The 19,028-nt window shown below is 38.2% G+C and overlaps 1 protein-coding gene across 1 annotated transcript in view; it reads right to left on the reverse strand.

The window, feature by feature from the left end:
* Positions 1-19,028, reverse strand: part of MNAT1 (MNAT CDK-activating kinase assembly factor 1) — a 184,041-nt gene that overhangs the window by 45,825 nt on the left and 119,188 nt on the right. The window lies entirely within an intron of this gene.

A 19,028-nucleotide genomic window follows, 5' to 3' on the forward strand; every position in this document is an offset into this window, starting at 1 on the left:
CAGGAGGCGGAGGTTGCCGTGAGCTGAGATCACGCCACTGCACTCCAGCCTGGTGACAGAGTAAGACTCCATCTCAAAAAAAAAAAAAAAAAAAAGCAAATGAGCACTGGCTTCAACTTAAAGTCACCAGCTGCATTAGCCCCTAAAAAGAGAGTCAGCCTTGCCTTTTGAAACTAACCAGGCATTGACTTCTCCTCTTTAGCTACAAAAATTCTAGATGGCATCTTCTTTCAATAGAAGGATGTTTAATCTACATTGAAAAATCAGTTGTTCCGGGTAGCCACTTTTATGTTATAGAATTGGCATTTTTCCTTAAATTCCATGAATTAACTTCTGCTAGCTTCAGACTTTTCTTCAGAAGCTTTCTCACCTCTCTCAGTCTTCATAGGACTGAAGAGAGTTACAGATTAGGACCTGGATTAGACTTCGACTTAAGGGAATATGTTGTGACTGGTTTGCTGTTTTACCCAGACCACTGAAACTTTCTCCATATAAACAATAAGCCTGTTTCATTTTCTTATCATTCATGTGTTCACTAAAGCAGCACTTTTAATTTCCTTCAAGAATGTTTCTTTTGGAGTAGCACTTTTAACTTTTCCTTTGCATTCACAATTTGTCTCAGTGTTCAGCACAAGAAGACTAGCTTTCGGCCTATCTTGGCTTTCCACATGCCTTCCTTAGGAAGCTTAATTATTTCTAGCTTTTGATTTAAAGTCAGACATATGTGACTGTTCTCTTCACTTGAACACTCAGAGGACACTGTAGGGTTTTAATTGGCCTATTTTAAATATTGTTGTGTCTAAAGGAATAGGGAGGCCAGAGGAGAAGGAGAGGGATGAGAGATGGGGCAATTGGTGGAGTAAAACACAGGTAACATTTATCAATTAAGTTTCCTATCTTATATGGGTGTGGTTCCTGGCAACCTAAAACAATTACAATGGTAACATCAAAGATCACTGATCATATTTCAGCACAACAGACATGATAATAATAAAAAAGTTGGGGGGAGGGGCCAAGATGGCCGAATAGAAACAGCTATGGTCTGCATCTGTCAGCCAGACCAACGCAGAAGGAGGGTGATTTCTGCATTTCCAACTGAGGTACCCAGTTCATCTCACTGGGACTGGTCAGGCAGTGGGTCCAATCCACGGAGGGTGAACAGAAGCAAGGGTGAGGCGTCGCTTCACCCAGGAAGTACAAGGAGCTGGGGGACCTCCCTCCCCCAGCCAAGGGAAGCTGTGAGAGACTGCTATCCAGCCCACATACTAGGTTTTTCCCACGGTTTTTGCAATGTGCAGATCAGGAGATTCCCTCTTGTGCCTACACCACCAGGGCCCTGGGTTTCAGGCACAAAACTGGGCAGCTGTTTGGGCAGACACCGAGCTAGCTGCAGGAGGTTTTTCTCATACCCCAGTGGCGCCTGGAACCCCACTGAGACAGAACCATTCACTCCCCCAGAAAGGGGGCTGAAGCCAGAGAGTCAAGTGGTCTCACTCAGCCAGTCCCACTCCCATAGAGCCCAGCAAGCTAAGAACCACCGGCTTGAAATTCTCACTTCCAGCACAGCAGTCTGAAGTCAACCTAAGTCAATCGAGCTTGGTGCGGGGAGAGGCATCCGCCATTACTGTGGCTTTAGTAGGCGGTTTTCCCTGACAGTGTTAAGGAGACTGGGAGGTCTGAACTGGGCAGAACTCACCACAGTACAGCAAAACAGCTGTGGCCAGACTGCTTCTCCAGATTCCTCTTCACTGCGAAGGGCGTATCTGAAAGAAAGGTAACAGCCCCAATCAGGGGCTTACAGACAAAACCCCCATCTCTCTGGGACACAGCACCTGATGGAAGGGGTGGTCGTGGGCACAGCTTCATCAGATTGAATCATTCCTGCCTGCCACCTCTGAAGAGGGCAGCTGATCCTAACAAGAGGAATTCTCCCAGCACAGTGCACCAGCTCTGCTAAGGGACAGACTGCCTCCTCAAGTGGGTCCCTGACCCCCGTGCCTCCTGACTGGGAGACACCTCCCAACAGAGGTCGACAGACACCTCATACAGGAGAGCTCAGGCTGGCATCAGGCTGGTGCTCCTCTGGGACAAAGCTTCCAGAGGAAGGGGCAGGCAGCAATCTTTGCTATTCTGCGGCCTCCACTGGTGATACCCAAGTGAACAGGGTCTGAAGTGGACCTCCTGCAAACTGCAGCAGACCTGCTGCAGAAGGGACTGTTAGAAGTGCTAGTAAATAGAAAGCAACAACATCAACATCAACATAAAGGACCCCCAATCAAAAACCCCATCCAAAGGTCATCAGCTTCAAAGATCAAAGGTAGATAAATCCACGACGATGAGGAAAAACCAGCGTAAAAATGCTGAAAATCCCAAAAACCGGAATGCCTCTTCTTCTCCAAATGATTACAACTCCTCTCAAGCAAGGGCACAAAACTGGATGGAGAATGAGATTGATGAACTGACAGAAATACGCTTCAGAAGCTGAGAAATAATAAACTCCTCTGAGTTAAAGGAGCACGTTCTAACTCAGTGCAAGAAAGCTAAAAACCTTGACAAAAAGTTACAGGAACTGCTAACTAGAATACCCAGTTTAGAGAGGAACATAAATGACATGATGGAGCTGAAAAACACAGCAGGAGAACTTCGTGAAGCATACACAGGTATCAATAGCCGAATCCGTGAAGCAGAAGAAACGATATCAGAAATTGAGGATCAACTTACCGAAATGAGGTATGAAGACAAGATTAGAGAAAAAAGAATGAAAAGAAACAAACAAAGCCTCAAAGACATATGGGACTATGTGAAAAGACCAAACCTATGATTGATTGGTATAACTGAAAGTGACAGGCAAAATGAAACCAAGTTGGAAAACACACTTCAGGGTATTATCTAGAAGAACCTCATCAACCTAGTAAGAAAGGCCAACATTCAAATTCACGAAATACAGAAAACGCCACTAAAATATTCCTCGAGAGGGGCAACCCCAAGACACATAATCACATTCTCCAAGGTTGAAACAAACGAAAAAATGTTAAGGGCAGCCAGAGAGAAAGTTCAGGTTACCTACAAAGGGAAGTCCACCAAACTTTAACAGTGGCTCTCTCTGCAGAAACCACACAAGCCAGAAGAGGGGCCAATATTAAACACTCACATGTACATTCTATATTTTATATATTTATATATATATATGGAGAGAGAGAGAGAGAGACTCGCTCTTGTCCTCCAGGCTGGAGTACAGTGGCGTGATCTCAGCTCACTGCAACGTCCGCCTCCTGGGTTCAAGATTCTCCTGCCTCAGGCTCCCAAGTAGCTGGGATTACAGGCGTATGCCACCACGCATGACTATTTTTTGAGAGACAGGGTTTTGCCATGTTGGCCAAACTGGTCTTGAATTCCTGACCCCAAGTGATCCACCCATCTCAGTCTCCCAAAGTACTGGGATAACAGGTATGAGCCATCCTGCCTGGCCTCAACATTCTTGAAGAAAAGAATTTTCAACCCAGATTTTCATATCCAGCCAAACTAAGCTTCATAGTGAAGGAGAAATAAAATCCTTTCCAGACAAGCAAATCCAGAGGGATTTTCTCACCACCAGGCCTGCCTTACAAGAGCTCCTGAAAGCAGCACTAAATATGGAAAGGAAAAACCAGTACCAGCCAATGCAAAACCACCCCAAAATATAAAGACCAATGGCACTACAAAGAAACTGCATCAACTAATGTGTAAAATAACCAGTTAGCATCAAGATGACAGGATTAAATTCACACATAAAAATATTAACCTTAAATGTAAATGGGCTAAATGTCCCAATTAAAAGACACAGACTGGCAAATTGGATAAAGAGTCAAGACCCATCAGTGGGCTACATTCGGGAGACCCTCTCACATGCAAAGAAACACATAGGCTTAAAATAAAGAGATGGAGGAATATTTACCAAGCAAATGGGAAGCAAAAAACAAACAAACAAAAAAAAAAAAAAACAAGGGCAGTACATAATGGTAAAGGGATCAATGCAACAAGAAGAGCTAACTATCCTAAATATACATCTACTCAATACAGGAGCACCCAGATTCATAAACCAAATTCTTAGAGACCTACAAAGAGACAGACTCCCACACAAACTCCCTCCCAATAGTGGGAGACTTTAATACCCCACTGTCAATATTAGAGTGATCAACAACACAGAAAATTAAGAAGGATATACAGTACTTGAATTCAGCTCTGGACAAAGCAGACCTAATAGACATCTACAGAACTCTCCACCTCAAGTCAACAGAAAATACATTCTTCTCAGTGCCACATAGCACTTATTCTAAAATTGACCACATAATTGGAAGTAAAACACTCCTCAGAAAATGGAAAAGAACAAAAATCATAACAAACGGTCTCTCACACGCCAGTGCAATCAAATTAGAACTCAGGATTAAGAAACTCACTCAAAACTGCGGAATTACATGGAAATTGAGCAACCTGCTCCTGAATGACAACTGGGTAAATAACGAAATTAAGGCAGAAATAAAGAAGTTCTTTGAAACCAATGAGAACAAAGACACAGCATACCAGAATCTTTAGGAAACAGCTAAGACAGTGTTAAAAGGGAAATTTACAGAACTAAATGCCCACATCAGAGGCTGGAAAGCTCTGAAATTGACACCCTAATATCACTAAAGAACTAGAGAAGACCAAAGAAATTCAAAAGTTAACAGAAGACAAGAAATAACTAAGATCAGAGCAAAACTGAAGGATATAGAGACACAAAAAAATCCTTCAAAAAAATCAATGAAACCAGGAGCTGGATTTTTGAAAAGATTAACAAAATAGATAGACCATTAGCTACATAAATTAAGAAGAAAAGAGAGAAGAATCAAAGAGACACAATAAAAAATGATAAAGGGCATATCATCACTGATCCCACAAAAATAAAAACTACCATCAGAGAATACTATAAACAACTCTACGCAGATAAACTAGAAAATCTACAAGAAATGGATAAATTCCTGGACACATACACCATCCCGAGACTAAACCAGGAAGAAGCTGATTCCCTGAATGGACCAATAAGAAGTTCTGAAATGGAGGCAGTAATTCATAGCCTACCAAACAAAAAATGCCCAGGAATATACAGATTCACAGCCAAATTCTACCAGAGGTACAAAGAGGAGCTGGCACCATTCCTTCTAAAACTATTCCAAACAACAGAAAAAGAGGGACTCCTCCCTAACCCATTTTATAAGGCCAGTATCATCCTGATACCAAAATCTGGCAGAGACACAACAAAAGAAAATTTCAGGCCAATATCCCTGAACATTGATGCAAAAATCCTCAATAAAATACTGGCAAACCAAATCCACCAGCACATCCAAAAGTCTGTCCACCACGATCAAGTTGGCTTCATCCCTGGGATGAAAGGCTGGTTCAACATATGCAAATCAAAAAGCATAATCAATCACATAAACAGAATCAAGGACAAAAAACACATCAATCGATGCAGAAAAGGCCTTCGATAAAATTCAATACCCCTTCATACTAAAAACTCTCAATAAACTAGGTATTGATGGAATGTATCTCAAAATAACATGAGCTATTTATGACAAACCCAATGCCAATATCACTGAATGGGCAAAAGCTGGAAGCAATCCCTTTGAAAACCGGCACAAGACAAGGATGCCCTCTCTCACCACTCCTATTCAATGTAGTACTGGTAGTTCTGGCCAGGGCAATCAGGCAAGAGAAAGAAATAAAGAATATTCAAATAGGAAGAGAGGAAGTCAAATTGTCTCTGTTTGCACATGACATGATTGTATATTTAGAAAACCCCATCATCTCAGCCCAAAAACTCCTTAAGCTGATAAGCAACTTCAGCAAAGTCTCAGGATACAAAATCAATGTGCAAAAATCACAAGCATTCCTATACAGCAACAACAGACAAGCAGAGAGCCAAATCATGAGTGAACTCCCATTCACAACTGGTACAAATAGAATAAGATACCTAGGAATACAACTTACAAGGGATGCGAAGGACCTCTTCAAGGAGAACTACAAATCACTGCTCAAGGAAATAAGAGAGGAAACAAACAAATGGAAAGAAATTCCACGCTCATGGATAGGAAGAATCAATACCATGAAAAAGGCCATACTGCCCAAAGTAATTCACAGAGTCAATGCTATTCCCATCGAGCAACCAGGGACTTTCTTCGCAGAGTTAGAAAACACTACTTAAATTTCATATGGAACCAAACAAGAGCCCTTAGAGCCAAGATAATCCTAAGCAAAAAGAACAAAGCTGGAGCCATCATGCTACCTGACTTCAAACTATACTATAAGGCTACAGTAACCAAAACAGCATGATACTGGTAACAAAACAGATATACAGACCAATGGAACACAACAGAGACCTCAGAAGTAACACTGCACATCTACAACCATCTGATCTTTGACAAACCTGACAAAAACAAGCAATAGGGAAAGGATTCCCCATTTAATAAATGGTGCTGGGAAAACTGGCTAGCCATATGCAGAAAACTGAAACTGGACCCCTTTCTTACACGTTATACAAAAATTAACACAAGATGGATTAAAGACTTAAACGTAAGACCTAAAATCATAAAAACCCTAAAAGAAAATCTAGGTAATATCATTCAGGACATAGGCATGGGCAAAGACTTCATGACCAAAACACCAAAAGCAATGGCAACAAAAGCCAAAACTGACAGATGGGATCTAATCAAACTACAGAGCTTCTGCACAGCAAAAGAAACTATCATCAGAATGAACAGGTAACCTATAGAATAGGAGAAAATTTTTGCAATCTATCCATCTGACTAAGGGCTAATATCCAGAATCTACAAGGAACTTAAACAAATTTACAAGAAAAAAAAAAAAAACATCAAAAAGTGGACGAAAGATATGAACAGACACTTCTCGGAAGAAGACATTCATGCAGCCAGCAAACATGAAAAAAGGCTCATTATTACTGGTCATTAGAGAAATGCAAATCAAAACCACAATGAGATACCATCTCACGCCAGTGAGAATGGCAATCATTAAAAAGTCAGGAAACAACAGATGCTGGAGAGGATGTGGAGAAATAGGAATGCTTCTACACTGTTGGTAGGAGTGTTAATTAGGTTAACCATTGTGGAAGATAGTGTGGCAATTCCTCAAGGAACCAGAACCAGAAATACCATTTGACTCAGCAATCCCAAAGGATTATAAATCCTTCTACTATAAAGACACATGCACATGTATGTTTACTGCAGCACTATTCACAACAGCAAAGACTTGGAACCAACCCAAATGCCCATCAATGATAGACTGGATAAAGAAAATGTGGCATATATACACCATGGAATACTATGCATCCATAAAAAAGAAAGAGTTCATGTCCTTTGCAGGGACGTGGATGAAGCTGGAAGCCATCATTCTCAGCAAACTAACACAGGATCAGAAAACCAAACACCGCATGTTCTCACTCATAAGTGGAAGCTGAACAGTGAAAACACATGGACACAGGGCGGGGAATATCACACACTGGGGCCTGTTGGTGGGTGGCAGACAAGGTGAAGGAGAGCATTAGGACAAATACCTAATGCATGCAGGGTTTAAAACCTAAATGACGGGTTGATAGGTGCAGCAAACCACCATGACACATGTGTACCTATGTAACATACCTGCATGTTCTGCACATGTATCCCAGAACTTAAAGTAAAATAAAAATACTAATAATAATTTAAAAGTTGGAAATATTGTGAAAATTACCAAAATGTGACACAGAGACACAAAGTGAGAACATGCTGTTGGAAAAATGGTGCCGATAATCTTGCCCAATACAGGGTTGCCAGAAACCTTCAATTTGTTTAAAAATGCAGTATCTGTGGAGCACAATAAAGAAAAGCACAAGAAAACCAGGTATGCCTGTGTGTCCTTGCTGAGAAAAATGCATTGACATTAGTCACCATGGTAGTACAAAGAAGTACAAATTCATAAATACTTAAGCAGCTTCTTTAATTGCAGAATTTTAATCAAGATCTCACCAGATGGTTTCTTAACTTGGATGAGTTCATCCAAGGCTTTGACTTACTTTACATTCTTGTTTACTGCTCCCAGTAATTCTACTTGATGATCAGACCAATGTTTGTTTTTTCATGTATTCACCAGATGATATCTGCTTAATAGAAATTCCCATAAAGTATGAACCCAAAAAAGAATAAAGTTAGTTTTAGATTCTCTGTTATCTGTAAAATGCAATTATCCTTTAAGTAATCCTTTAATGACTTTTAAAAAGTCATTAATATTTCTTACCAGACCATGTCATTATTTCTGATTAGCCTATTTATGGCTTAAAACAGATCATTTTCCCTTTGTTTTTCGACAACTTAACATTTTGGCAGATTCTACATCCAGATTTAAGAAACACTTATATTTGGAGTCAGTCACCTAATCACTCTCTTTCTTTTACTTTGTTGCTGTTCTTGGTTTCTTTTTGTTTGTTTTTAAGTTAATCTACCACATTATCTGTGGAGGAACTGATCTTAGCATTTGACAACACCTAAGAAGGCTGTTTAAAGAATTTTCTTTGAGCATTTCACTATATTATCTTATTCTCACAAACAATACACTGTAAGGTATATTCCAAGCATGAATAAGATTATTTGCCTAAGTCCCATAAGCATAACTCACAGAGCCAGAATTTGAAGCTCTCAAACATTAAAACCCAATACCTATCACACTGGTATTCTGCCTATCTTCTATATAAAGGCAAGAAAAAAAGTCTCTTGGTTGTGTCATGAAACATAGTAACAGGAGGCTACAATTACTCCCCATTACTTGTCATTCTCGCCTCAAATGCTCCTAGTGCAAAAGTACATGTTGCTACTATGCAGAACATGGAAAAGAACTTGAATATCTTTGATACAACAGTGGAACTTTGCTAGAATGGGTAACAGCAATGAAAAAGTACGTGTTATTTACCATTTCAAGGATAAAAGGCCATGCATCAGAAGTAATTACATTTATGGATCTAATTTCTAAAATGAAAATCAATAATACAGAAATAAAAAGACTATTTTACACAGCCATATCATATCAATAATCCCCATTCAAGAAACTAAATAAGGCCGGGTGAGGTGGCCCACACCTATAACTCCAGTACTTGGGGAGGCTGAGGCAGGTGTATCACCTGAGGTCAGGAGTTTGATATCAGCATGGCCAAAATGGTGAAATCCCATCTGTACTAAAAATACAAAAACTAGTCTGGTGTGGTGGCGGGTGCCTGTAATCCCAGCCACTCAGGAGGCTGAGGCGGGAGAATCACTTGAACCCAGGAGGGGGAGGTTGCAGTAAGCCGAGATCATGCCACTTCACTCCATGCTGGGTGACAGAGGGACACCCCATTAAAAAAAAAGGAGGAAAGAAAGAAACTAAGAATACACAACAGCAATATAGAACTTCCTACCAAAGAAAAAATTATTTGTTCAGTATCTACATTATTTTCTGTATTGAATTCCTTACTGGTGGTACAATGGAAAAAGAATTATATAATCTATAGCCATATACTCTCACTCTGACTTCTACTGTCCACCTGTGCTTAGTGATCATATCTGTAAAAAAAAGAAGGGAATTAATAACATCCACAGTGCATATTTACATGCAAGTTCACTGAATACTATAAAATGCTCTTCAGTCTTACCTTATTACTATCTTATTACTATAATAACAGACATATGAGAAATCTAGGACCACGGGCAGTTCAAAACACTTCATTATATTGACTTCAGGCGTATACTAAAAAGTCCACTCTCATTAGTAACATTCATGTTTAGAGCAGAATATAACTCAACAAGACTATGAGTATTCAGAAATTTTGAATATCTATCATTTATTGCATTAATTGTACCATTCCATTTAAATTTACAATCCTCCAAATATAGTGTTAAGCAATGATCTGAAAGAAGGAACTGTTTTGTATCTTATGGAAAAGTAAGCCCCAGAAATAAAAAATTATAGCGAAGAAATCTATAACTGTATTTATATTACATGGGTGATTTGCTGTTTCTCCAAAATAGCATGTAAGTCAGTGATTCTCAAACGTGCAAAGTATTTCCATGTGCTTAACAAGAAAACTATCCAAAACAAACACTGTTTAAGAAATTTCTTGTTATTTTATTTCCTTTCCATCTGTCTTTGTCCCCTTTTTTGGGTCCCACTCACCTCCTTTCTTTCAGTTGCCTGGCTATTGCTCACAGTAACACTTCTAAAAGAATAAGGCAACAAAATTAGATACCCAGTGGGGAACTCTAGCCCAGAATATTACTTGACAATGACATAGTCCAGAGTTAAATATTTATAGACATTAACTCTTAAAGAGACTAATACATGTCTCAATGCAAATACTAAATATACTGTGGTATGTTTTACCTAGTCTTAAAGATTATCATTCAATATTTATCAAGAGGAAAACATCTTATTAAGATCATATAGTCCTCAAGAAAAGTCAATATATTTAATTATTATAAGCCTTATTTTTATACATGTGTTTTTTATGTGACATACATAGAGTAAATAAATCTATAGGGGATATGTTTATGAAATCCCGTGAAGCAAGAGAAAAATCTGAAAGCAACAGTACATAACGCCACAACATGAAGTAAAACAAAAAAATTAATACGTATCACCATTTCTTATAACAAAGATGCCCTAAGTAGTCATTCCTCAGAGAGGTATTATTGAATTACATGGCAATAAAAGCTTGAAGAAAATTATATAAGGTTTGAGGGAATCATATAAAAATAAATTCAGGCTGTAACTATTTTTAAAACACAATGAAAATCTAAACTACCAGTTTATACTAAAGCCCAAAAAGGGTGACAAAATTAGTAAAGTTAAAGCCCTACTAGGCCCTAAAAATATAGAAAGACGAACACAAAGAGAAAATCTGAAAAGCAGCAAAAGACAAAACACTTATCACACACAAGGGACCCTCAATAAGACTAACAGCTGACTTAGCATCAGAAATCACAGAAGTTAGAAGGTAGTGGAACGATACATTCAAAGTGCTGAAAGAAAAATACTAAACCAAGAATTCTTTATCCAAATAAACTACCCTACAAAACTGAGGCAGAATAAAGACATTCCCGGGTAAAGACTGAGGAATCTGTAAAAATAGTAAAGATGTCCTGCAGGCTAAAAGGAAATGATACCAAGCAGTAACTCACATATTCACAAAGAAATGAAGAATACTCAAAAGGTAATTACATACACAAATCTAAAGGACTGAATGAAAACTTTTCTCTCTTTAGTCCTCTTAACTAATTCACAAAACAGCTGCAAAAAAAAAAAAAAAAAACCTGTAAAACTGTATGGTTAATCTTACAGCATATAAAACATAATATATATGACAATGGCACTCTCCAGGAGAGGAAAAGGAAGGAAGCTAAACAGAATTAAATATTCTACATATTACTAATACTGAATTAGTATTAATATGAAGTCAATTCTAATAAGTCAATATGCATATTGTAACTCTAGGCCAACCGATATAAAAACATATAAAAATATGCATGGTAAAAAGAAAGAAATTTAAATGTGCACAAGAAAATATCTATTTAACACAAAAAGGGCAATAAATGAGGAAGAGAAGAACAAAAAAACACCATGAGAAATACACAAAACAAACATTAAATGTAATTAGCTTGAACACTACAAAAACAAAGACTATCCAAATGGAAAAGATCCAGCACACATTAGAATCAAAGATATAAAATAGGTTGAAAGCAGAATTGTGAAACAAGATAAACAATGTAAACAATAACCATAAGAGACCTGAAGTAGCTCTACTAAAACAAAACAAGTCTTTAAGACAAAAACAGTTAACTAGAGACAAAAGTACTTCATAATGATAAAAAGGTCAATATCATGAAGATATAAAAATTATAAACACACAAAAGGAGTTCCAAAATACAGGAAGCAACACTGGACAGAACTGAGAGAGAAATAAACAATTCAACAATAATAGTCAGAGATTTCAAAACTCCACTCAATAATTGGTAAGACAAACTGGACAGAAAATCTGTAAGGACACAGAAGACTTCAACATAACCATCAAGCAACATAATGCAACTAACATCTAACACATTCTTCCCAAATATAGAATAAAATTTCAAGTACTTGTGGAACATCCTCCACAATAAAAAATATATTTGGCCATAACATAAGTAACAGTAAATTTTAAAAATTGGGATCATACAAAGTATGCCCTCAAACCACAGTGGAATTAAATTAGAACAACAACTTCTATATAATCCATGGTCAAACAAGAAATCACAAGAAAAAATTTTAAAATGTGTCCAATTGTATGAATATGAAAATACAACATATTATTGTAGCAAAAGCAGTGTGTAGAGATATTATAGCTTTAAATGCCTATTTTTAGAAAAAAGAAAGACCTCAAATAAATAACCCAAATTTCCACCTTAAGAAATTAGGAAGAGCAAAGCATATAAGCAGAAGGACAACCATAAATATTAGAATGGAAATCAACGAAATGGAAATTTAAAAAAAAATTTTTTTTAATTCTTAAAACCAAGGTTGATTCTTTGAAAAGATCAACAAAACTGTCACACTGCTAGGTTGATATGCCAAGGGAAAAAAGAGAGAAGGAATAAAACTACCAAAATAAGAAGGGTAACATGATCCTGACCCTACAGAAATTCAACTTAGATGAAACCGACCAATTTCTATGAATACTCAAAATATCAAGACAAGGAATGAAGGAAAAAGAAAAAGGAATAGGAGAATAGGGAAGGGGAGGAAAGGGGAGGAAAGGGAGGGAGGAAAAAGAGAGAAAGGAAAAAGAAAGAGGGGGATAGAAAGAGGAAGTGTGAATAGGCTTATTGTAAGTAAAGAAACTGAAACAGTTTTGGAAATCCCTCTCATTAATAAAAGTCAAAACCAGATGGTTCACTGGTAAATTCCATCAAACATTTCAAGAAGAAATAATACCAATGCTTCAGAAACTCTCTAGAAAACAGAGGACAAGGGAATATTTTCCAAAACATTCTATGGGGTCAATATTATTCTCATGCTAAAGTCTAACAAAGCCATACTATAACAAGGATGAAGCACAAAAACTTTACACTAAGTCAAAGAAGCTAGACTCAAAAGACTACATATTGTATTTATTCCATTTATAGAAAATGTCAAAAAAGACAACTATACAGACACAGAAAGTAAAGAAGTGGTTGCCTAGGGCTTGGAGTGAAAGCAGAATTAACTATCAATTATCACAAGGCATCTTCTGCAGGTGATAAAATATTGTAAAACAAGATTATGGTTGCATATCTCTTTAATATTACTAAAAAATAATTAAATCATATGCTTAATGGGAGTGGATTTTATTGTATGTAAATTATACTTCAATAACTGTTTAAGGAAAAAATGGTTCAGTGACTAGATCAACATCTCCCTAGACTAATCAAGATTAAAGGCAGAGTGCTGGGAATTTTTTTTAAAATTAGCAGTGTAACTCTTATAGGCATTTAAAGAATTAAGAAAATATTATAAACAACTTTATGTAAACAAATATACTTTAGATGAAATTCTCAAATTCTCTGAAAAATACAACTTACTAAAAAAAATACAGAAAAGCTGAGTAGTTTATATCTTTATTTAACTGAGTTTTTTAAAAAAAAAAACCTATATACAAACAAATTAGAGTCCCAGATGGTTTCACTACTGAATCCTATAAAAACACGTAAGAAAAAAATAACATTAATTTCATACAAACTCTTTCAAACATAAGGTAGTACACCCCATTTTCAAGTGAAGCCAAAGGCCCTAACAAAACCATTGCTAGCATTACTGATAAAAACATTATCATATTACTCCAAAGCTAAACAAACACATCTACAGGAAAAGTATGGAGCAATATCCCTGATAAATACAGACACAAAAATCCTTAATAAAAATATTATCAAATTGAATTCACATATATCATAACCATGTAGAATTTATCACAAGAATGCAAAATTAATTTAATATATAAAAATGAGTCAATTTAAGTCACTAACAGCATAAAGAAAAATGCTATTTAATAAATGCAGAAAAAGCACTTGACAGAATTCAACACGTACTCATAATTTTTCAAAAATTTCAGTACTCTAGAAATGGAAGGAACTTTCCTCAATCTGATGAAAGACATTCATGAACATTCTACAGCTAGTTTGACATATAATGTCAAAAGACTAACTGATTTCTCCCTTAGGTGAGGAAAAAGGCACTGCAATAGGGCAAGTAACAGAAACAAAAGGCAGAGAAGTAAAACTGTATCTAAATGCAGTTAACACAATTGTTTATATAAGCAATCCTAAAAAATCTAAAAACGACTACTCAATAAGTAAAATAGAAAAGCTCATCACATGCAAGCCCAATGTAAATATATATATACCAGGATTAAGCAATGGGAAATGAAATTTGAAATAACTACTTCCTTGAAGAGAGCATCCCACACATAAAATACTTAGGGAAAAAAATGACAATAAGTCTAACATAGACCACTGAAAACTACAAAACATTGCTGAGATAAAGAGGCCCTAAATAAATGAAGCATACCATGTACATGTACTGGAAGACTTAGTATTTTAGATGTTAATTCTCCCTAAATTTATCTATAGATTCAACAGAATGTCAATTATACTTTTACCAAGAATATTTGTAAAAACTGACAAACTGAATCTAAAATGTTAAGGATATGCAAAAAGCAATCTTGAAAAAGAAAAAATTGGAAGACTTATACTACCTTAATTCAAGAATTACTATAGTAATCAAGATAATAAGTTACTGAAATAGAATAAGGAAAACAGAAATAGACCTAAACTTATATGCAGTCAATTGATTTTCAACAAAGGCACCAAAAATGTGAAAGCAATCCAATGAAGAAAAGTATTCTCTCTCATGATGCTGGGCTAATGTAAGTGTTCTGAGTACTTGTATTAAGGAAGCCTATTCTAAATTATGATGTTCAGCAGGTTAGGTATATTAAATGCATTTTTGACTTATGGTATTTTCAACTTAATGATGGGTTTATCTAGACTTGCCCCATCAAATAAATTTAGGATCATTTATATTCAAACAAATAGAATATTACATAGCAATATAAAGCAACTAATTCCTGATACACAAAACAACAAAAACAAGTCTCAAAATATTCTGCTGCTTCTCCTGTATAAGACCATTATACAATAACGAGACCAGATTGACCATTTCCCACCTTAAGCAACTAGAAAACTGAACAAAATAAGAACAACAGTTTCCAGAAATTGAGTAACAGCCAGTACAGAACTGTGAGCCCCAAGGGAAGAAAAACAAATGAAATGAACCCTTTGATTGCCCTGGCTTCCTGCATGGAGGCCATTTCCAGGCTATAATACATAGAGAAGTAACCCAAACAGAGCCTAGGAGTCAAGGAGACGAAAATCAGACTTCAGGGATCCTAGGGTAGTTATAATTTGCAGGGCAGATTACCAGAGAGGAAAATGTCACACAAAGATAAAAACTCTAAAGTGGGAGTTAACAAATATTTTCTGCAAGGAGCAGAAAAATATTTTAGGCTTTGCAGGCCATATGATCTGCATCATAACTATCCAATGATGCTATTATAATGCAAAAGCAGAAAAAATATATGTAAATGAATGAGAATGGCTGTGTTACAATAAAACTTTAATTGCAGTAACAAGTAGCAGGTGGGATTTAGCCAGTGAGCTGCCATTTGTCCACGTCTGCTCTAGAGATCTTCACAGTGATGTCCTCAACTTTTGCCTGGGTTTTGAGCTGCACATGAGTGGAAACTACTGAAGACTAAGAAATGAACCTGGAAAGCAACATATTAAACAATTCTCAAAGCTCACACAGAAACAGTTCATATATTCCCAATAAACAAGTTAAAAAGACCTCTCAATAAATACATATGGCATCAGATAGGGTCCTCAGAATAGTATCACCATGAAAGTGGAGATAAATTAGCGTAACATTAAAATCTGTTCTTGTACATGCTAACAATGCTTAAAAGCAAGACTTGCAAGGATATAATAGATTATAGCTAACTTAACTGCATCCCCAAAGTCTTATAATATTTAATGGAATACCGAAAATTACCAGATATTCCAAAAAGACGGAAATATATAACGCACCTCAGGAAAAAAAAAATCAGTCAATAGAAGCAGACTCAGAAAGGACAGAGATGTGAAATTAGCAGGACAAGGATATTAATACAGCTAGTATAAATATGTTCCACATGTTCATGAAGGTAGAGAAGAAATATGAATATGAGAGAAATCGAAGGTGCAAAAAACACCCCAACAGAACATCTAAAGATTAAAAACACATACAACTTTATGTGTTGTATGTGTTAAAAACACACAGAACTTTAAAATGAAAACTATAACAAGATAAATAACAGCCTAGACACTACAGAAGAAAAGATCACTGAAATTGAAGGCTTAATAATAGCAGCCACCTAAAGTACACACATAAAATATAGACTAGAAAAATAATAAACAAAGGAGAGACAGAGAGTGAAAGAGAGAGGTGTGAGAGAGGGAGGAGAGAAAGGGGAGATAGAAAGGGAGAGAAAGGGAAAGGCAGAGAGGGAGAGAGGGAGAGAGGGAGGGAGAGAGAGAGAGGGAGAGAGGGAGAGAGGGAAAGAGAGAGAGAAAATCAGTAAGAAAACAAGAAATTTTAACATCAAGTAACTTGACCTAACTGACATTTACAAAACATTCTGCCTAAGAGCCAAACAGAAATTATCCTCAAGTTCACAAAACAATATTCATCAAGATAGACCATACTCTGGGCAATTTTTTTAAATCTGGGCCAAATGCGGTGGCTCATGCCTGTAATCCCAGCACCTTGGGAGGCTGAGGCAGGCAGATCACCTGAGGTCAGGAAATCAAAACCATCCTGGCTAACACAGTGAAATCCCATCTCTACTAAAAATACAAAGAATTAGTCGGGTATGGTGGCACATGTCTGTAATCCCAGCTACTCAGGAGGCTGAGGCAGGAGAACCACTTGAACCCGGGAGGCAGAGGTTGCGGTGAGCGGAGATCATGCCGTTGCACTCCAGCCTGGGCAACAAGAATGAAACTCCATCTCAAAAAAAATAATAATAATAAAGATGTTTGAAATCCTTTAACGTATGTTCTTTGACTATAATGAAAGTAACTAGAACTTAGTAACAACTATGATGGAGTATAAGGACTGGGATCAAGGGTCCCAGCTGATGCACTCTGAAATTCATCACTGCATTTACACCAAGGTCATGATTCCCATGGGCTGCTTCCAGCCAATGACTGAGTAAGGCAGGAATACTAATGTAGTTCCCTGGTTGGGTGATACGAGACTTCTCTGCCAGAAAACTTTGGCACAAGAACTCCCCAGTCAACTTGCCAAACTTTCCTTAGAAATACACTGTAGTCTGAGATGCTTTTATCCAACTTTCGCTCTTTCTTAACTTGAGGTCAAACCGACATCACAGTCAGATGACTCTCTTAGTCTCCTACAGCTCCCTTTTCATTTTCTCACACACGCATTTTTCCCTAATACATTTTTTGCACATTTAACCCATGCTGGCATCTGCTTCTCGGAGGACTCAAACTGTTGCAAGGTGTCAAAATCTTGCAGATGTAAAGAAACACGTGAAAGAAAATATATAACATTTAATATCTGTAATTTAAAAATTAGAAAGACCTCAAATCAATAATCTAAGTTTCTTTCTAGGGATCCGCAGGGTGCCGCTTTTCCAGCCGGAAACCTCTGTGGCTGGTGGCACTTTTGTCCAAGTTTTGCTTGGGCCCACTGGGCTCATTCCACCCACTCGGCCTGATAGGCTGTGCACTGCTCATGCCATCGGCCCAGATCTCACACCTGCCAAAGGCGAGTCAGGCACAGAGCAGTAACGGGTACATGAGTACAGGGTCTGGCAAGAAAGCACAGTCAGGCATGCCAGCTGCTGCAGCAGGGTGGGCAGCTCCAGGCACTTGTTCCATGCAAGCCTGAGGCTGGATCAGATGCACCGCAAGTGGCTTCCACTGCAGGCACCCCGTCTGGACAAGAGGCACATGGTGACAGTGGAAAGCTTGGAGATAACAGAAACCACAGAGCCCCAAAGAGGGCATCATAGCTCTGGCTCTGGGAGCCCCTAGCTCTGGGTTTCCTGAAGAGCTGCAGCTCTTCTCTCCTTCACATCACCCCCAAACATGGTGAGCAGGGGGACGTATTTCAGTCCTGTTTGTGTTACAGCTCTTTCAGTCCCACCTGAGGGACCATTCACCTGGTCCAGAGTTTTTATCCCATATACAGGAAGAATGAGGTATGTGGACAACTGGAAGGTGAGCAAGGCAGAGAGGAGTTTTATTGAACAAAAGAACAGCTCTCAGCAGACTGGAAGGGGGTAGCTCCTCTCTGCAGGTCGTCTAGACAAGTGTCCAGCTCTCAGCAGAGAGGAGACCCAGAATGGGTAGCTCCTTTCCACAGCTGGTAGTCCCAACATCTGTGTGAGTCTGGCTGGGTCTGGGATTTTTATGGGCTCAGAAGGAAGTATGTGTATGCTAATTGGTCCATGGGTAGCCATGGGCAGGCTCATAAAGGCACAGTAAGTTCTCACTCTGGGGCTGCTGATTCCACTCAGAACTGACAGTCCAGCTCCCAGGCTTCAGACTATTCCTGGCTTGAAAGTAGGACTTCATCAGGGACTCACACCTTTCCGCCCAGGAGCCCATCTGCCTCCTGCCACAATCAATCATGTTGTCCAGGGTACCCACTCTGTTTGTGGGAGGGGCACCTGCAAGCTCACACAGAGCCACACTCAGGGACCCACTGGCCTCCCTCCCATGCTCCTCATTCCCCAAAGTCCAGAGGTGGCTGAGGCAACAGGAGGCTGGTGGGTCAGTGCTGCCCCAAGCATGGCACCCAGGCTTGGCCACAACTTGCTCTACCCTGGAACGGGCTTAGGGAGCAGAAAAAGGCCAGGCAGC

The sequence above is a fragment of the Mandrillus leucophaeus genome, unplaced genomic scaffold (assembly GCF_000951045.1).
Source record: "Mandrillus leucophaeus isolate KB7577 unplaced genomic scaffold, Mleu.le_1.0 Scaffold838, whole genome shotgun sequence".
Classification (NCBI taxonomy): domain Eukaryota; kingdom Metazoa; phylum Chordata; class Mammalia; order Primates; family Cercopithecidae; genus Mandrillus; species Mandrillus leucophaeus.